Source organism: Colletes latitarsis, chromosome 1 (genome assembly GCF_051014445.1).
Source record: "Colletes latitarsis isolate SP2378_abdomen chromosome 1, iyColLati1, whole genome shotgun sequence".
Classification (NCBI taxonomy): Eukaryota; Metazoa; Arthropoda; class Insecta; order Hymenoptera; family Colletidae; genus Colletes; species Colletes latitarsis.
The window spans coordinates 28587060-28608122 of record NC_135134.1 but is presented as its reverse complement, the minus strand read 5'-3'; positions in this window follow the sequence as shown (position 1 = coordinate 28608122).

Here is a 21063-nt window from a genome sequence, read left to right as displayed (position 1 = left end):
ATGCTCATACTTTCGCACATTTCTCATTCTTGTTGGCCAGATCCTGGGCTTTCACTGGTTTGGATCACGTAGTAATGTGGTACCACACTGAAACGGTCCATTAGACCTGGTTTCAATGAATATTTTTGAGGATAACGCATGTTAGGTCTAGGTTAGGTCTGGGATTTGCCCTCATCAGGGTCATACATTCACATTTTCCGCATACTTGTTGGCCAGATCCCGGACATTTTCTGGTTTGGATCACGTGGTAACGTGGTATCACACAGAAACAATCCATTAAACCTGGTTTCAATGAATATTTTTGAGGATAACGCATGTTAGGTCTAGGTTAGGTCTGGGATTTGCTCTCATCAGGCTCATACTTTCGCATATTTCTGATTCTTGATGGCCAGATTCTGGTCTTTTTCTGGTTTCGATCACGTAGTAATGCGGTACCACACCGAAACAGTCAATTCAACCTGGTCTCGATAAATATTTTAGAGGATAACGCATGTTAGGTCTAGGTTAGGCCTTGAATTTATCCCCATCAGACTCACACGTTAGCATTCTTCACATACTTGTTGGACAGAACCCGGGTTTTTTCTGGTTTGGATCACGTAACAATGTGGTACCACACTGAAACAGTCCATTAAACCTGGTTTCGATCAATATTTTAGAGGATAACACATGTTAGGTCTTGGTTAGGCCTTGGATTTGCCCTCATCAGGCTCACACGTTCGCATTCTTCACATACCTGGAGAACAAATCCTGGGTTTTTTCTGGTTTGCATCACGTGGTAATGTGGTAGCACACTGAAACAGTCAACTAAACCTGGTCACGATCAATATTTTAGAGGATAACGCATGTTAGGTCTAGGTTAGGTCTGGGATTTGCTCACATCATGCTCATACTTTCGCACGTTTCTCATTCTTGTTGGCCAGATCCTGGGCTTTCACGGGTTTGGATCACGTAGTAATGTGGTACCACACTGAAACGGTCCATTAGACCTGGTTTCAATGAATATTTTGGAGGATAACGCATGTTAGATCTAGGTTAGGTCTGGGATTTGCACTCATCGGGCTCATACTTTCGCATATTTCTCATACTTGATGGCCAGATCCTGGCCTTTATCTGGTTTGGATCACGAAGTAATGTGGTACCACACTGAAACAGTCGACTAAACCTGGTCTCGGTCAATATTTTAGAGGATAACGCATGTTAGGTCTAGGTTAGGTCTGGGATTTGCTCTCATCAGGCTCATACTTTCGCATATTTCTCATACTTGATGGCCAGATCCTGGGCTTTTTCTGGTTTGGATCACTTAGTAATGTGGTACCACACTGAAGCAGTCGACTAAACCTGGTCTCGATCAATATTTTAGGGGAAAACGCATGTTAGGTCTGGATTAGGTCTGGGATTTGCCCTCATCAGGCTCATACTTTCGCATATTTCTCATACTTGATGGCCAGATTCTGTGCTTTTTTTGGTTCGGATCACCTTGCAATGTGGTACCACACTGAAACAGTCCACTAAACCTGGTTTCGATCAATATTTTAGAGGATAACGCATCTTAGGTGTTGGTTAGGCCTTGGATTTGCCCTCATCAGGCTCACACGTTCGCATTCTTCATATACCTGGTGAACAGACCGTGGGTTTTTTCTGGTTTACATCACGTGGTAATGTGGTAGCACACTGAAACAGACAATTATGCCTGGTTTCTATCAATATTTTAGAGGATAACACATGTTAGGTCTAGGTTAGGTCTGGGATTTGCTATCATCATGCTCATACTTTCGCATATTTCTCATTCTTGTTGTCCACATCCTGGGCTTTCACGGGTTTGGATCACACAGTAATGTGGTACCACAATGAAACAGTCGATTAAACCTGGTTTCGATCGATATTTTAGAGGATGACGCATGTTAGGTCTAGGTTAGGTCTGGGATTTGCACTCATCAGGCTCATACTTTCGCATATTTCTCATACTTGATGGCCAGATCCTGGCCTTTTCCTGGTTTGGATCACGTAGTAATGTGGTACCACACTGAAACAGTCGACTAAACCTGGTCTAGGTCAATATTTTAGAGGATAACGCATGTTAGGTCTAGGTAAGTTCTGGGATTTGCTCTCATCAAGCTCATACTTTCGATTATTTCTCGTACTTGTTGGCCAGATCCTGCGCCTTTTCAGGTTTGGATCACGTAGTAATGTGGTACCACACAGAAACTGTCGACTAAACTTGGTCACGATCAATATTTTCGAGGATAACGCATGTTAGGTCTAGGTTAGGTCTGGGATTTGCACTCATCATGCTCATACTTTCGCATATTTCTCATTCTTGTTGGCCAGATTCATGGCTTTTTCTGGTTTGGATCATGTGGTAATGTGGTACCACACTGAAACAGTCGACTAAACCTGGTCTCGGTCAATATTTTAGAGGATAACGCATGTTAGGTCTAGGTTAGGTCTGGGATTTGCACTCATCAGGCTTATACTTTCGCATATTTCTCATACTTGTTGGCCAGATTCTGGGCTTCTTTTGGCTTGGATCACGTAGTAATGTGGTACTACACTGAAACTGTCCATTAAACCTGGTTTCGATCAATATTTTAGAGGATAGCGCATGCTAGGTCTATGTTAGGTCTGGGATTTGCTCTCATCAGGCTCATACATTCACATTTTCCGCATACTTGTTGGCCAGATCCTGGTCTTTTTCTGGTTTGGATCAAGTGGTAATGTGGTATCACACTGAAACAGTCCATTAAACCTGGTTTCGATCAATATTTTACAGGATAACACATGATAGGTCTAGGTTAGGTCTGGGATTTGGACTCATCAGGCTCATACTTTCGCATATTTCTCATACTTGATGGCCAGATTCTGTGCTTTTTTTGGTTCGGATCAAGTGGGAATGTGGTACCACACTGAAACAGTCAATTAAACCTAGTCTGGGTCAACATTTCAAAGGATAACTCATGTTAGGTCTAGGTTAGGTCTGGGATTTGCTATCATCATGCTCATACTTTCGCATATTTCCCATACTTACTGTCCAGATCCTGGGCTTTCACTGGTTTGGATCACACAGTAATGTGGTACCACACTGAAACAGACCATTGAACCTGGTTTCGATCAATATTTTAGAGGATAACACATGTTAAGTCTGAGTTGGGTCTAGGATTTGCCTCATCAGGCTCATACTTTCGCATATATCTCTTACTTGATGGCCAGATTCTGGGCTCTCTCTGGATTGGATCACGTAGTAATGTGTTACCACACAAAAACAGTCGACTAAGCCTCATCATGCTCATACTTTCGCATATCTCTCATACTTGATGGCCAGATTCATGGCTTTTTCTGGTTTGGATCATGTGGTAATGTGGTACCACACTGAAACAGTCGACTAAACCTGGTCTCGGTCAATATTTAAGAGGATAACGCATGTTAGGTCTAGGTTAGGTCTGGGATTTGCTCTCATCAGGCTCATACTTTCGCATGTTTCTCATACTTGATGGCCAGATTCTGGGCTTTTTTTGGTTTGGATCACGCAGTAGTGTAGTACCACACTGAAACAGACCATTAAACCTGGTTTCGATCAATATATTAGAGGATAACACATGTCAGGTCTAGGTTAGGCCTTGGATTTGCACTCATCAGGGTCATACTTTCGCATTCTTCACATACTTGTTGAAAAGAACCGGGGTTTTTTCAGGTTTGGATCACGTAGCAATGTGGTACCACACTGAAACAGTCCATCACACCTGGTTTCGATCAATATTTTAGAGGATAACGCATGTTAGGTCTATGTTAGGTCCGGGATTTGCTCTCATCAGGCTCATACTTTCGCATATTTCTCTTACTTGTTAGCCAGATACTTTGCTTCTTCTGGTTTGGATCACACAGTTGTGTGGTACCACACTGAAACAGTCGATTAAACCTGGTTTCTATCAATATTTTAGAGGATAACGCATGTTAGGTCTAGGTTAGGCCTTGAATTTATCCCCATCAGACTCACACGTTAGCATTCTTCACATACTTGTTGAACAGAACCCGGGTTTTTTCTGGTTTGGATCACGTAGCAATGTGGTACCACACTGAAACAGTCCATTAAACCTGGTTTCGATCAATATTTTAGAGGATAACGCATGTTAGGTCTTGGTTAGTCCTTGGATTTGCCCTCATCAGGCTCACACGTTAGCATTCTTCACATACTTGTTGAACAGAACCCGGGTTTTTTCTGGTTTGGATCACGTAGCAATGTGGTACCACACTGAAACAGACCATTGAACCTGGTTTCGATCAATATTTTAGAGGATAACACATGTTAAGTCTGAGTTGGGTCTAGGATTTGCCTCATCAGGCTCATACTTTCGCATATATCTCTTACTTGATGGCCAGATTCTGGGCTCTCTCTGGATTGGATCACGTAGTAATGTGTTACCACACAAAAACAGTCGACTAAGCCTCATCATGCTCATACTTTCGCATATCTCTCATACTTGATGGCCAGATTCATGGCTTTTTCTGGTTTGGATCACGTAGTAGTGTGGTACCACACAAAAACAGTCGACTGAGCCTGGTCACGATCAATATTTTAGAGGATAATGCATGTTAGGTCTAGGTTAGGTATGGGATTTGCAGTCATCAGGCTCATACTTTCGCATTTTCCGCATACTTGTTGGCCAGATCCCGGGCTTTTTCTGGTTTGGATCACGTGGTAATGTGGTATCACACTGAAACAGTCCATTAAACCTGGTTTCGATCAATATTTTAGGGGATAACACATGTTAAGCCTGAGTTGGATGTAGGATTTGCCCCCATCAGGCTCATACTTTCGCATATATCTCTTACTTGATGGCCAGATTCTGGGCTCTTTCTGGATTGGATCACGTAGTAATGTGGTACCACACTGAAACAGTCGATTAATCCTGGTTTCGATCGATATTTTAGAGGATAACGCATGTTAGGTCTAGGTTAGGTCTGGGATTTGCTCTCATCTGGCTCATACTTTCGCATATTTCTCATACTTGATGCCAGATTCTGGGCTTTTTCTGGTTTGGATGACGTAGTAATGTGGTACCACACAAAAACAGTCGACTGAGCGTGGTCACGATCAATATTTTAGAGGATAATGCATGATAGGTCTAGGTCAGGTATGGGATTTGCACTCATCAGGCTCATACTTTCGCATATTTCTCATACTTAATGGCCAGATCCTGGGCTTTTTCTGGTTTGGATCACATAGTTATGTGGTACCACACTGAAACAGTCAAATTAAACCTGGTCTCGATCAATATTTTAGAGGATAACACATGTTAGGTCTAGGTTAGGTCTGGGATTTGCTCTCATCAGGCTCATACTTTCGCATATTTCTCATACTTGATGGCCAGATCCAGGCCTTTTTCTGGTTTGGATCACGTAGTAATGCGGTACAACACTGAAACAGTCGACTAAACCTGGTCTCGGTCAATATTGTAGAGGGTAACGCATGTTAGGTCTAGGTTAGGTCTGGGATTTGCACTCATCAGGCTCATACTTTCGCATATTTCTCATACTTGATGGCCAGATTCTGGGCTTTTTTTGGTTCGGATCACGTTGCAATGTGGTACCACACTGAAACAGTCCACTAAACCTGGTTTCGATCAATATTTTAGAGGATAGCGCATCTTAGGTTTAGGTTAGGCCTTGGATTTGCCCTCATCAGGCTCACACGTTCGATTATTTCTCGTACTTGTTGGCCAGATCCTGCGCCATTTCTGGTTTGGATCACGAAGTAATGTGGCACCACACTGAAACAGTCGACTAAACTTGGTCACGATCAATATTATAGAGGATAACGCATGTTAGGTCTAGGTTAGGTCTGGGATTTGCTCTCATCAGGCTCATACATTCACATTTTCCGCATAGTTGTTGGCCAGATCCTGGTCTTTTTCTGGCTTGGATCAAGTGGTAATGTGGTATCACACTGAAACAGTCCATTAAACCTGGTTTCGATCAATATTTTAGAGGATAACACATGATAGGTCTAGGTTAGGTCTGGGATTTGGGCTCATCAGGCTCATACTTTCGCATATTTCTCATACTTGATGGCCAGATTCTGTGCTTTTTTTGGTTTGGATCACGCAGTAATGTGGTACCACACTGAAACAGACCATTAAACCTGGTTTCGATCAATATATTAGAGGATAACACATGTCAGGTCTAGGTTAGGCCTTGGATTTGCACTCATCAGGGTCATACTTTCGCATTCTTCACATACTTGTTGAACAGAACCGGGGTTTTTTCAGGTTTGGATCACGTAGCAATGTGATACCACACTGAAACAGTCCATCACACCTGGTTTCGATCAATATTTTAGAGGATAACGCATGTTAGGTCTATGTTAGGTCCGGGATTTGCTCTCATCAGACTCATACTTTCGCATTCTTCACATACCTGTTGAACAGATCCTGGGTTTTTTCTGGTTTGGATCACGTGGTAATGTGGTACCACACTGAAACAGTCGACTAAACCTGGTCTCGGTCAATATTTTAGAGGGTAACGCATGTTAGGTCTAGGTTAGGTCTGGGATTTGCACTCATCAGGCTCATACTTTCGCATATTTCTCATACTTGATGGCCAGATCCAGGCCTTTTTCTGGTTTGGATCACGTAGTAATGTGGTACCACACTGAAACAGTCGACTAAACCTGGTCTCGGTCAATATTTTAGAGGGTAACGCATGTTAGGTCTAGGTTAGGCCTTGGATTTGCCCTCATCAGGCTCACACGTTCGCATTCTTCATATACCTGGTGAGCAGATCGTGGGTTTTTTCTGGTTTGCATCACGTGGTGATGTGGTAGCACACTGAAACAGACAATTATGCCTGCTTTCTATCAATATTTTAGAGGATAACACATGTTACGTCTAGGTTAGGTCTGGGATTTGCTATCATCATGCTCATACTTTCGCATATTTCTCATTCTTGTTGTCCAGATCCTGGGCTTTCACTGGTTTGGATCACACAGTAATGTGGTACCACAATGAAACAGCCGATTAAACCTGGTTACGATCGATATTTTAGAGGATAACGCATGTTAGGTCTAGGTTAGGTCTGGGATTTGCTCTCATCAGGCTCATACATTCACATTTTCCGCATACTTGTTGGCCAGATCCTGGTCTTTTTCTGGTTTGGATCAAGTGGTAATGTGGTATCACACTGAAACAGTCCATTAAACCTTGTTTCGATCAATATTTTAGGGGATAACGCATGTTAGGTCTATGTAAGGTCCGGGATTTGACCTCATCAGGCTTACACTTTCGCATTCTTCACATACCTGTTGAACAGATCCTGGGTTTTTTCTGGTTTGGATCACGTGGTAATGTGGTACCACACTGAAACAGTCAATTAAACCTAGTCTGGGTCAACATGTCAAAGGATAACTCATGTTAGGTCTAGGTTAGGTCTGGGATTTGATCTCATCAGGCTCATACTTTCGCATATTTCTCATACTTAATGGCCAGATCCTGGGCTTTTTCTGGTTTGGACCACTTAGTAATGTGGTACCACACAGAAACAGTCCAATAAACCTGGTTTCGATCAATATTTTAGAGGATAACGCATGTCAGGTCTATGTTAGGTCTGGGATTTGCCCCCATCAGGCTCATACTATCGCATATATCTCTTACTTGATGGCCAGATTCTGGGCTCTTTCTGGATTGGATCACGGAGTAATGTGGTGTCACACTGAAACAGTCCACTAACCTGGTTTCGATCAATATTTTAGAGGATAACACATGTTAAGTCTGAGTTGGATGTAGGATTTGCCCCCATCAGGCTCATACTTTCGCATATATCTCTTACTTGATGGCCAGATTCTGGGCTCTTTCTGGATTGGATCACGTAGTAATGCGGTACCACACTGAAACAGACCATTAAACCTTGTTTCGATCAATATTTTATAGGATAACGCATGTTAGGTCTATGTTAGTTCCGGGATTTGCCCTCATCAGGCTCCTACTTTCGCATTTTCCGCATACTTGTTGGCCAGATCCCGGGCTTTTTCTGGTTTGGATCACGTGGTAATGTGGTATCACACTGAAACAGTCCATTAAACCTGGTTTCGATCAATATTTTAGAGGATAACACATGTTAAGTCTGAGTTGGATGTAGGATTTGCCCCCATCAGGCTCATACTATCGCATATATCTCTTACTTGATGGCCAGATTCTGGGCTCTTTCTGGATTGGATCACGTAGTAATGTGGTACCACACTGAAACAGTCGATTAAACCTGGTTTCGATCGATATTTTAGAGGATAATGCATGTTAGGTCTAGGTTAGGTCTGGGATTTGCACTCATCAGGCTCATACTATCGCATATATCTCTTACTTGATGGCCAGATTCTGGGCTCTTTCTGGATTGGATCACGTAGTAATGCGGTACCACACTGAAACAGACCATTAAACCTTGTTTCGATCAATATTTTATAGGATAACGCCTGTTAGGTCTAGGTTAGGTCTGGGATTTGCACTCATCAGGCTCATACTTTCGCATATTTCTCATACTTGATGGCCAGATTCTGTGCTTTTTTTGGTTCGGATCACGTGGGAATGTGGTACCACACTGAAATAGTCAATTAAACCTAGTCTGGGTCAACATTTCAAAGGATAACTCATGTTAGGTCTAGGTTAGGTCTGGGATTTGCTCTCATCAGGCTCATACTTTCGCATATTTCTCATACTTGATGGCCAGATTCTGGGCCTGTTTTGGTTTCGATCACGTAGTAATGCGGTACCACGCTGAAACAGACCATTAAACCTGGTTTCGATCAATATTTTAGAGGATAACGCATGTTAGGTCTATGTTAGGTCCGGGATTTGCCCTCATCAGGCTCATACTTTCGCATTCTTCACATACTTCTTGAACAGATCCTGGGTTTTTTTTCTGGTATGGATCACATAGTAGTGTGGTACCACACTGAAACAGTCGATTAAAACTTGTTTCGATCGATATTTTAGACGATAACGCATGTTAGGTCTGGATTAGGTCTGGGATTTTCCCTCATCAGAGTCATACTTTCGCATATTTCTCATACTTGTTGGCCAGATTCTGGTCTTTTTTTGGTTTGGATCACTTAGTAATGTGGTACCACTCTGAAACAGTCCATTAAACCTGGTTTCGATCAAAATTTTAGAGGATAATGCATGTTAGATCTGTGTTATGTCTGGGATTTGACTTCATCGGGGTCATATTTTCGCATATTTCTCATGCATGTTGGCCAGATCCTGGGCTTTCACTGGTTTGGATCACGTAGTTATGTGGTATCATACTGAAACAGTCCATTAAACCTGGTTTCGATCAATATTTTAGAGGATAACACATGTTAAGTCTGAGTTGGGTGTAGGATTTGCGCTCATCAGGCTCATACTTTCGCATATATCTCTTACTTGATGGCCAGATTCTGGGCTTTTTCTGGATAGGATCACGTAGTAATGTGGTGCCACACTGAAACAGTCGACTAAGCCTGGTAACGATCAATATTTTAGTGGATAACGCATGTTAGGTCTGGATTAGGTATGGGATTTGACCTCATCAGTCTCGTACTTTCGCATTCTTCACATACTTCTTGAACAGATCCTGGGTTTTTTCTGGTATGGATCACATAGTAGTGTGGTACCACACTGAAACAGTCCATTAAACCTGGTTTCGATCCATATTTTAGAGGGTAACACATGTTGGGTCTATGTTAGGTCCGGGATTTGCTCTCATCAGGCTCATACTTTCGCATATTTCTCTTACCTGTTAGCCAGATCCTTTGCTTTTTCTGGTTTGGATCACGTAGAAATGTGGTACCACACTGAAACAGTCCATTAAACCTGGTTTCGATCAATATTTTAGAGGATAACGCATGTTAGGTCTTGGTTAGGCCTTGGATTTGCCCTCATCAGGCTCACACGTTCGCATTCTTCACATACCTGGTGAACAGATCCTGGGTTTTTTCTGGTTTGGATCACGTGGTAATGTGGTACCACACTGAAACAGACAATTAAACCTAGTCTGGGTCAACATATCAAAGGATAACTCATGTTAGGTCTAGGTTAGGTCTGAGATTTGCTCTCATCAGGCTCATACTTTCGCATATTTCTCATACTTGATGGCCAGATTCTGGGCCTCTTTTGGTTACGATCACGTAGTAATGCGGTACCACGCTGAAACAGACCATTAAACCTTGTTTCGATCAATATTGTAGAGGATAACGCATGTTAGGTCTATGTTAGGTAAGGGATTTGCACTCATCAGGCTCATACTTTCGCATATTTCTCATACTTGATGGCCAGATTCAGGGCGTTTTCTGGTTTGGATCACGTGGTAATGTGGTACCACACTGAAACAGTCGACTAAGCCTGGTCACGATCAATATTTTAGTGGATAACGCATGTTAGGTCTGGATTAGGTATGGGATTTGACCTCATCAGTCTCATACTTTCGCATTCTTCACATACTTCTTGAACAGATCCTGGGTTTTTTCTGGTATGGATCACATAGTAGTGTGGTACCACACTGAAACAGTCCATTAAACCTGGTTTCGATCAATATTTGAGAGGATAACGCATGTTAGGTCTTGGTTAGGCCTTGGATTTGCCCTCATCAGGCTCACACGTTCGCATTCTTCACATACCTGGTGAACAGATCCTGGGTTTTTTCTGGCATGGATCACGTGGTAATGTGGTACCGCACTGAAACAGACAATTAAGCATGGTTTCGATCAATATTGTAGAGGATAACACATGTTACGTCTAGGTGTGGCCTTGGATTTGCACTCATCTGGGTCATACTTTCGCATATTTCTCATCATTGATGCCAGATTCTGGCCTTTTCCGGGTTTGGATCGCGTAGTAAAGAGGTGCCACACAAAAACAGTCGACTGAGCCTGGTCACGATCAATATTTTAGAGGATAATGCATGTTAGGTCTAGGTTAGGTATGGGATATGCACTCATCAGGCTCATACTTTCGCATATTTCTCATACTTGATGGCCAGATCCTGGGCTTTTTCTGGTTTGGATCACTTAGTACTGTGGTACCACACTGAAACAGTCGGCTAAACCTGGTCTCGATCAATATTTTAGGGGAAAATGCATGTTAGGCCTGGATTAGGTCTGGGATTTGCCCTCATCAGGCTCATACTTTCGCATTTTCCGCATACTTGTTGGCCAGATCCCGGGCTTTTTCTAGTTTGGATCACGTGGTATTGTGGTATCACACTGAAACAGTCCATTGAACCTGGTTTCGATCAATATTTTAGAGGATAACACATGTTAAGTCTGAGTTAGGTGTAGGATTTGCGCTCATCAGGCTCATACTTTCGCATATATCTCTTACTTGATGGCCAGATTCTGGGCTTTTTCTGGATTGGATCACGTAGTAATGTGGTGCCACACTGAAACAGTCGACTAAGCCTGGTCACGATCAATATTTTAGTGGATAACGCATGTTAGGTCTGGATTAGGTATGGGATTTGACCTCATCAGTCTCGTACTTTCGCATTCTTCACATACTTCTTGAACAGATCCTGGGTTTTTTCTGGTATGGATCACATAGTAGTGTGGTACCACACTGAAACAGTCCATTAAACCTGGTTTCGATCCATATATTAGAGGGTAACGCATGTTGGGTCTATGTTACGTCCGGGATTTGCTCTCATCAGGCTCATACTTTCGCATATTTCTCATACTTGATGGCCAGATTCTGGGCCTCTTTTGGTTACGATCACGTAGTAATGCGGTACCACGCTGAAACAGACCATTAAACCTTGTTTCGATCAATATTGTAGAGGATAACGCATGTTAGGTCTATGTTAGGTAAGGGATTTGCACTCATCAGGCTCATACTTTCGCATATTTCTCACACTTGATGGCCAGATCCTGGGCTTTTTCTGGTTTGGATCAAGGGGTAATGTGGTATCACACTGAAACAGTCCATTAAACCTCGTTTCGATCATTATTTTAGAGGATAACACATGTTAGGTCTAGGTTACGTCTGCGATTTGCACTCACCAGGCTCATACTTTCGCATATTTCTCATACTTGATGGCCAGATTCAGGGCCTTTTCTGGTTTGGATCACGTGGTAATGTGGTACCACACTGAAACTGTCGACTAAACCTGGTCTCGGTCAATATTTTAGAGGATAACGCATGTTAGGTCTAGGTTAGGTCTGGGATTTGCACTCATCAGGCTCATACTTTCGCATATTTCTCATACTTGTTGCCAGATTCTGGGCTTTTTTTGGCTTGGATCACGTAGTAATGTGGTAGCACACTGAAACAGACAATTATGCCAGGTTTCTATCAATATTTTAGAGGATAACACATGTTAGGTCTAGGTTAAGTCTGGGATTTGCTCTCATCATGCTCATACCTTCGCATATTTCTCATTCTAGTTGTCCAGATCCTGGGCTTTCACTGGTTTGGATCACGTAGTTTTGTGGTACCACACTGAAACAGTCGACTAAACCTGGTCTCGGTCAACATATCAAAGGATAACTCATGTTAGGTCTAGGTTAGGTCTGAGATTTGCTCTCATCAGGCTCATACTTTCGCATATTTCTCATACTTGATGGCCAGATCCTGGGCTTTTTCTGGTTTGGATCAAGTGGTAATGTGGTATCACACTGAAGCAGTCCATTAAACCTCGTTTCGATCATTAATTTAGAGGATAACACATGTTAGGTCTAGGTTAGGTCTGCGATTTGCACACATCAGGCTCATACTTTCGCATATTTCTCATACTTGATGGCCAGATTCTGGGCCTCTTTTGGTTACGATCACGTAGTAATGCGGTACCACGCTGAAACAGACCATTAAACCTTGTTTCGATCAATATTGTAGAGGATAACGCATGTTAGGTCTATGTTAGGTAAGGGATTTGCACTCATCAGGCTCATACTTTCGCATATTTCTCACACTTGATGGCCAGATCCTGGGCTTTTTCTGGTTTGGATCAAGGGGTAATGTGGTATCACACTGAAACAGTCCATTAAACCTCGTTTCGATCATTATTTTAGAGGATAACACATGTTAGGTCTAGGTTAGGTCGGGGATTTGCTCTCATCATGCTCATACTTTCGCATATTTCTCATGCTTGTTGGCCAGATCCTGGGCTTTCACTGGTTTGGATCACGTAGTTATGTGGTACCACACTGAAACAGTCCATTAAACCTCGTTTCGATCATTAATTTAGAGGATAACACATGTTAGGTCTAGGTTAGGTCTGCGATTTGCACTCATCAGGCTCATACTTTCGCATATTTCTCATACTTGATGGCCAGATTCACGGCTTTTTCTGGTTTGGATCACGTGGTAATGTGGTACCACACTGAAACAGTCAATTAAACCTAGTCTGGGTCAACATATCAAAGGATAACTCATGTTAGGTCTAGGTTAGGTCTGAGATTTGCTCTCATCAGGCTCATACTTTCGCATATTTCTCACACTTGATGGCCAGATCCTGGGCTTTTTCTGGTTTGGATCAAGTGGTAATGTGGTATCACACTGAAGCAGTCCATTAAACCTCGTTTCGATCATTAATTTAGAGGATAACACATGTTAGGTCTAGGTTAGGTCTGCGATTTGCACTCATCAGGCTCATACTTTCGCATATTTCTCATACTTGATGGCCAGATTCACGGCTTTTTCTGGTTTGGATCACGTGGTAATGTGGTACCACACTGAAACAGTCAATTAAACCTAGTCTGGGTCAACATATCAAAGGATAACTCATGTTAGGTCTAGGTTAGGTCTGAGATTTGCTCTCATCAGGCTCATACTTTCGCATATTTCTCACACTTGATGGCCAGATCCTGGGCTTTTTATGGTTTGGATCAAGTGGTAATGTGGTATCACACTGAAGCAGTCCATTAAACCTCGTTTCGATCATTATTTTAGAGGATAACACATGTTAGGTCTAGGTTAGGTCTGCGATTTGCACTCATCAGGCTCATACTTTCGCATATTTCTCATACTTGATGGCCAGATTCAGGGACTTTTCTGGTTTGGATCACGTGGTAATGTGGTACTACACTGAAACTGTCGACTAAACCTGGTTTCGGTCAATATTTTAGAGGATAACGCATGTTAGGTCTAGGTTAGGTCTAGGATTTGCACTCATCAGGCTCATACTTTCGCATATTTCTCATACTTGTTGCCAGATTCTGGGCTTTTTTTGGCTTGGATCACGTAGTAATGTGGTACCACACTGAAACAGTCGACTAAACCTGGTCTCGGTCAAAATTTTAGAGGATAACGCATGTTAGGTCTATGTTAGGTCTGGGATTTGCTCTCATCAGGCTCATAGATTCACATTTTCCGCATACTTGTTGGCCAGATCCTGGTCTTTTTCTGGTTTGGATCAAGTGGTAATGTGGTATCACACTGAGACAGTCCATTAAACCTCGCTTCGATCATTATTTTAGAGGATAACACATGATAGGTCTAGGTTAGGTCTGGGATTTGCACTCATCAGGCTCATACTTTCGCATATTTCTCATACTTGATGGCCAGATGCTGGGCCTCTTTTGGTTTCGATCACGTAGTAATGCGGTACCACGCTGAAACAGACCATTAAACCTGGTTTCGATCAATATTTTAGAGGATAACGCATGTTAGGTCTATGTTAGGTCTGGGATTTTCCCTCATCAGGCTCATACTTTCGCATATTTCTCGTACTTGATGGCCAGATTCAGGGCGTTCTCTGATATGGATCACGTGGTAATGTGGTACCACACTGAAACAGTCAATTAAACCTAGTCTGGGTCAACATTTCAAAGGATAACTCATGTTAGGTCTAGGTTAGGTCTGGGATTTGCTCTCATCAGGTTCACACTTTCGCACGTTTCTCATACTTGATGGCCAGATTCTGGGCCTTTTTTGGTTTCGATCACGTAGTAATGTGGTACCACACTGAAACAGGCGACTAAACCTGGTCTCGGTCAATATTTTAGAGGATAGCACATGTTAGGTCTATGTTAGGTCTGGGATTTGCACTCATCAGGCTCATACTTTCGCATATTGCTCATACTTGTTGGCCAGATCCTGGGCTTTTTCTGGTTTGGATCAAGTGGTAATGTGGTATCACACTGAAACAGTCCATTAAACCTACTCTGGGTCAACATTTCAAAGTATAACTCATGTTAGGTCTAGGTTAGGTCTGGGATTTGCTCTCATCAGGCTCATACTTTCGCATATTTCTCATACTTGATGGCCAGATCCTGGCCTTTTTCTGGTTTGGATCACGTAGTAATGTGGTACCACACTGAAACAGTCGACTAAACCTGGTCTCGGTCAATATTTTAGAGGATAGCACATGTTAGGTCTATGTTAGGTCTGGGATTTGCACTCAGCAGGCTCATACTTTCGCATATTGCTCATACTTGTTGGCCAGATCCTGGGCTTTTTCTGGTTTGGAGCAAGTGGTAATGCGGTATCACACTGAAACAGTCCATTAAGCCTGGTTTCAATCAATATTTTAGAGGATAACACATGATAGGTCTAGGTTAGGTCTGGGATTTGCACTCATCAGGCTCATACTTTCGCATATTTCTCATACTTGATGGCCATATTCTGGGCTATTTTTGGTTCGGATCACGTTGCAATGTGGTTCCACACTGAAACAGACCACTAAACCTGGTTTCGATCAATATTTTAGAGGATAACGCATCTTAGATCTTGGTTAGGCCTTGGATTTGCCCTGATCAGGATCACACGTTCGCATTCTTCTTATACCTGGTGAACAGATCGTGGGTTTTATCTCGTTTGCATCACGTGGTAATGTGGTAGCACAGTGAAACAGACAATTATGCCTGCTTTCTATCAATATTTTAGAGGATAACACATGCTAGGTCTATGTTAGGTCTGGGATTTGCACTCATCAGGCTCATACTTTCGCATATTTCTCATACTTGTTGGCCAGATTCTGGGCTTTTTTTGGCTTGGATCACGTAGTAATGTGGTATCACACTGAAACGGTCCATTAATCCTGGTTTCGATCAGTATTTTAGAGGATAACACATGATAGGTCTAGGTTAGGTCTGGGTTTTGGACTCATCAGGCTCATACTTTCGTATATTTCTCATACTTGATTGTCAGATTCTGTGCTTTTTTTGGTTCGGATCACGTGGGAATGTGGTACCACACTGAAACAGTCGACTAAACCTGGTCAGGATCAATATTTTAGAGGATAACGCATGTTAGGTCTATGTTAGGTCTGGGATTTGCACTCATCAGGCTCATACTTTCGCATATTTCTCATACTTGTTGGCCAGATCCAGGGCTTTCTCTGGTTTGGATCACGTGGTAATGTGGTATCACACTGAAACAGTCCATTAAACCTGGTTTCGATCAATATTTTAGAGGATAAGGCATGTTAGGTCTAGGTTAGGTCTGGGATTTGCACTCAACAGGCTCATACTTTCGCATATTTCTCATACTTGATGGCCAGATGCTGGGCCTCTTTTGGTTTCGATCACGTAGTAATGCGGTACCACGCTGAAGCAGACCATTAAACCTTGTTTCGATCAATATTTTAGAGGATAACGCATGTTAGGTCTATGTTAGGTCCGGGATTTGCCCTCATCAGGCTCACACTTTCGCATATTTCTCATACTTGGTGGGCAGATCCTGGCCATTTTCTGCTTTGGATCACGTAGTAATGTGGTACCACACTGAAACAGTCGTCTAAACCTGGTCACGATCAAGATTTTAGAGGATAATGCATGTTAGGTCTAGGTTAGGTCGGGGATTTGCTCTCATCATGCTCATACTTTCGCATATTTCTCATGCTTGTTGGCCAGATCCTGGGCTTTCACTGGTGTGGATCACGTAGTTATGTGGTACCACACTGAAACAGTCAAATTAAACCTGGTCTCGATCAATATTTTAGAGGATAACACATGTTAGGTCTAGGTTAGGTCTGGGATAGCACTCATCAGGCTCATACTTTCGCATATTTCTCATACTTGATGGCCAGATTCAGGGCTTTTTCTGGTTTGGATCACGTGGTAATGTGGTACCACACTGAAACAGTCAATTAAACCTAGTCTGGGTCAACATATCAAAGGATAACTCATGTTAGGTCTAGGTTAGGTCTGAGATTTGTTCTCATCAGGTTCATACTTTCGCATATTTCTCACACTTGATGGCCAGATTCTGGGCTTTTTTGGCTTGGATCACGTAGTAATATGGTACCACACTGAAACAGACCATTAAACCTGGTTTCGATCAATATTTTAGAGGATAACGCATGTTAGGTCTAGGTTAGGCCTTGGATTTGCACTCATCAGGCTCATACTTTCGCATATTTCTCATTCTTGATGGCCAGATCCTGGCCTTTTTCTGGTTTGGATCACGTAGTAATGTGGTACCACACTGAAACAGTCGACTAAACCTGGTCTCGGTCAATATTTTAGAGGATAACGCATGTTAGGTCTAGGTTAGGTCTGGGATTTGCACTCATCAGGCTCATACGTTCACATTTTCCGCATACTTGTTGGCCAGATCCTGGGCTTTTTCTGGTTTGGATCAAGTGGTAATGTGGTATCACACTGAAACAGTCCATTAAACCTACTCTGGGACAACATTTCAAAGTATAACTCATGTTAGGTCTAGGTTAGGTCTGGGATTTGCTCTCATCAGGCTCATACTTTCGCATATTTCTCATACTTGATGGCCAGATCCTGGCCTTTTTCTGGTTTGGATCACGTAGTTATGTGGTACCACACTGAAACAGTCGACTAAACCTGGTCTCGGTCAATATTTTAGAGGATAGCACATGTTAGGTCTATGTTAGGTCTGGGGTTTGCACTCATCAGGCTCATACTTTCGCATATTGCTCATACTTGTTGGCCAGATCCTGGGCTTTTTCTGGTTTGGAGCAAGTGGTAATGCGGTATCACACTGAAACAGTCCATTAAGCCTGGTTTCAATCAATATTTTAGAGGATAACACATGATAGGTCTAGGTTAGGTCTGGGATTTGCACTCATCAGGCTCATACTTTCGCATATTTCTCATACTTCATGGCCATATTCTGGGCTATTTTTGGTTCGGATCACGTTGCAATGTGGTTCCACACTGAAACAGTCCACTAAACCTGGTTTCGATCAATATTTTAGAGGATGACGCATTCTAGGTCTTGGTTAGGCCTTGGATTTGCCCTGATCAGGATCACACGTTCGCATTCTTCTTATACCTGGTGAACAGATCGTGGGTTTTATCTCGTTTGCATCACGTGGTAATGTGGTAGCACAGTGAAACAGACAATTATGCCTGCTTTCTATCAATATTTTAGAGGATAACACATGCTAGGTCTATGTTAGGTCTGGGATTTGCACTCATCAGGCTCATACTTTCGCATATTTCTCATACTTGTAGGCCAGATTCTGGGCTTTTTTTGGCTTGGATCACGTAGTAATGTGGTAGCACACTGAAACAGACAATTATGCCAGGTTTCTATCAATATTTTAGAGGATAACACATGTTAGGTCTAGGTTAAGTCTGGGATTTGCTCTCATCATGCTCATACCTTCGCATATTTCTCATTCTAGTTGTCCAGATCCTGGGCTTTCACTGGTTTGGATCACGTAGTTTTGTGGTACCACACTGAAACAGTCGACTAAACCTGGTCTCGGTGAATATTTTAGAGGATAACGCATGTTAGGTCTAGGTTAGGTCTGGGATTTGCTCTCATCAGGCTCATACTTTCGCATATTTCTTATACTTGATTGCCAGATTCTGGGCTTTCACTGGTTTGGATCACGTAGTAATGCGGTACCACGCTGAAACAGACCATTAAACCTGGTTTCGATCAATATTTTAGAGGGTAACGCATGTTAGGTCTAGGTTAGGTCTGGGATTTGCACTCATCAGGCTCACACGTTCGCATTCTTCACATACCTGGTGAACAGATCCTGGGTTTTTTCTGGTTTGCATCACGTGGTAATGTGGTAGCACACTGTAACAGACAATTATGCCTGCTTTCAATCAATATTTTAGAGGATAACACATGCTAGGTCTATGTTAGGTCTGGGATTTGCACTCATCAGGCTCATGCTTTCGCATATTTCTCATACTTGATGGCCAGATTCATGGCTTTTTCTGGTTTGGATCATGCGGTAATGTGGTACCACACTGAAACAGTCGACTAAACCTGGTCTCGGTCAATATTTTAGAGGATAACGCATGTTAGGTCTAGGTTAGGTCTGGGATTTGCTCTCATCATGCTCATACTTTCGCATATTTCTCATTCTTGTTGGCCAGATTCTGGGCTTTCACTGGTTTGGGTCACGTAGTTATGAGGTACCACACTGAAACAGTCAAATTAAACCTGGTCTCGATCAATATTTTAGAGGATAACACATGTTAGGTCTAGGTTAGGTCTGGGATTTGCACTCATCAGGCTCATACTTTCGCATATTTCTCATACTTGTTGGCCAGATTCCGGGCTTTTTTTGGCTTGGATCACGTAGTAATGTGGTATCACACTGAAACAGTCCATTAAACCTGGTTTCGATCAGTATTTTAGAGGATAACACATGATAGGTCTAGGTTAGGTCTGGGATTTGCACTCATCAGGCTCATACTTTCGCATATTTCTCATACTTGTTGGCCAGATTCTGGGCTTTCACTGGTTTGGATCACGTAGTTATGTGGTACCACACTGAAACAGTCAAATTAAACCTGGTCTCGATCAATATTTTAGAGGATAACACATGTTAGGTCTAGGTTAGGTCTGGGATTTGCACTCATCAGGCTCATACTTTCGCATATTTCTCATACTTGTTGGCCAGATTCCGGGCTTTTTTTGGCTTGGATCACGTAGAAATGTGGTATCACACTGAAACAGTCCATTAAACCTGGTTTCGATCAGTATTTTAGAGGATAACACATGATAGGTCTAGGTTAGGTCTGGGATTTGGTCTCATCAGGCTCATACTTTCGTATATTTCTCATACGTGATGGTCAGATTCTGTGCTTTTTTTTGGTTCGGATCACGTGGGAATGTGGTACCTCCCTGAAACAGTCAATTAAACCTAGTCTGGGTCAACATTTCAAAGGATAACTCATGTTAGGTCTAGGTTAGGTCTGGGATTTGCTATCATCATGCCCATACCTTCGCATATTTCTCATTCTTACTGTCCAGATCCTGGGCTTTCACTGGTTTGGATCACGTAGTTATGTGGTACCACACTGAAACATTCAAATTAAACCTGGTCTCGATCAATATTTTAGAGGATAACACATGTTAGGTCTAGGTTAGGTCTGGGATTTGCCCTCATCAGGGTCATACATTCACATTTTCCGCATACATGACGGCCAGATCATGGCCTTTTTCTGGTTTGGATCACGAAGTAATGTGGTACCACACTGAAACAGTCAAATTAAACCTGGTCTCGATCAATATTTTAGAGGATAACACATGTTAGGTCTAGGTTATGTCTGGGATTTGCATTCATCAGGCTCATACTTTCGCATATTTCACATACTTGATTGCCAGATTCTGGGCTTTTTTTGGTTTGCATCACGTAGTAATGTGGGACCACACTGAAACAGTCGACTAAACCTGGTCTCGGTCAATATTTTAGAGGGTAACGCATGTTCGGTCTAGGTTAGGTCTGGAATTTGTACTCATCAGGCTCACACGTTCGCATTCTTCACATACCTGGAGAACAGATCCTGGGTTTTTTCTGGTTTGCATCACGTGGTAATGTGGTAGCACACTGAAACAGTCGACTAAACCTGGTCACGATCAATATTTTAGAGGATAACGCATGTTAGGTCTAGGTTAGGTCTGGGATTTGCTCACATCATGCTCATACTTTCGCATATTTCTCATTCTTGTTGGCCAGATCCTGGGCTTTCACTGGTTTGGATCACGTAGTTATGTGGTACCACACTGAAACAGTCAAATTAAACCTGGTCTCGATCAATATTTTAGAGGATAACACATGTTAGGTCTAGGTTATGTCTGGGATTTGCATTCATCAGGCTCATACTTTCGCATATTTCACATACTTGATTGCCAGATTCTGGGCTTTTTTTGGTTTGCATCACGT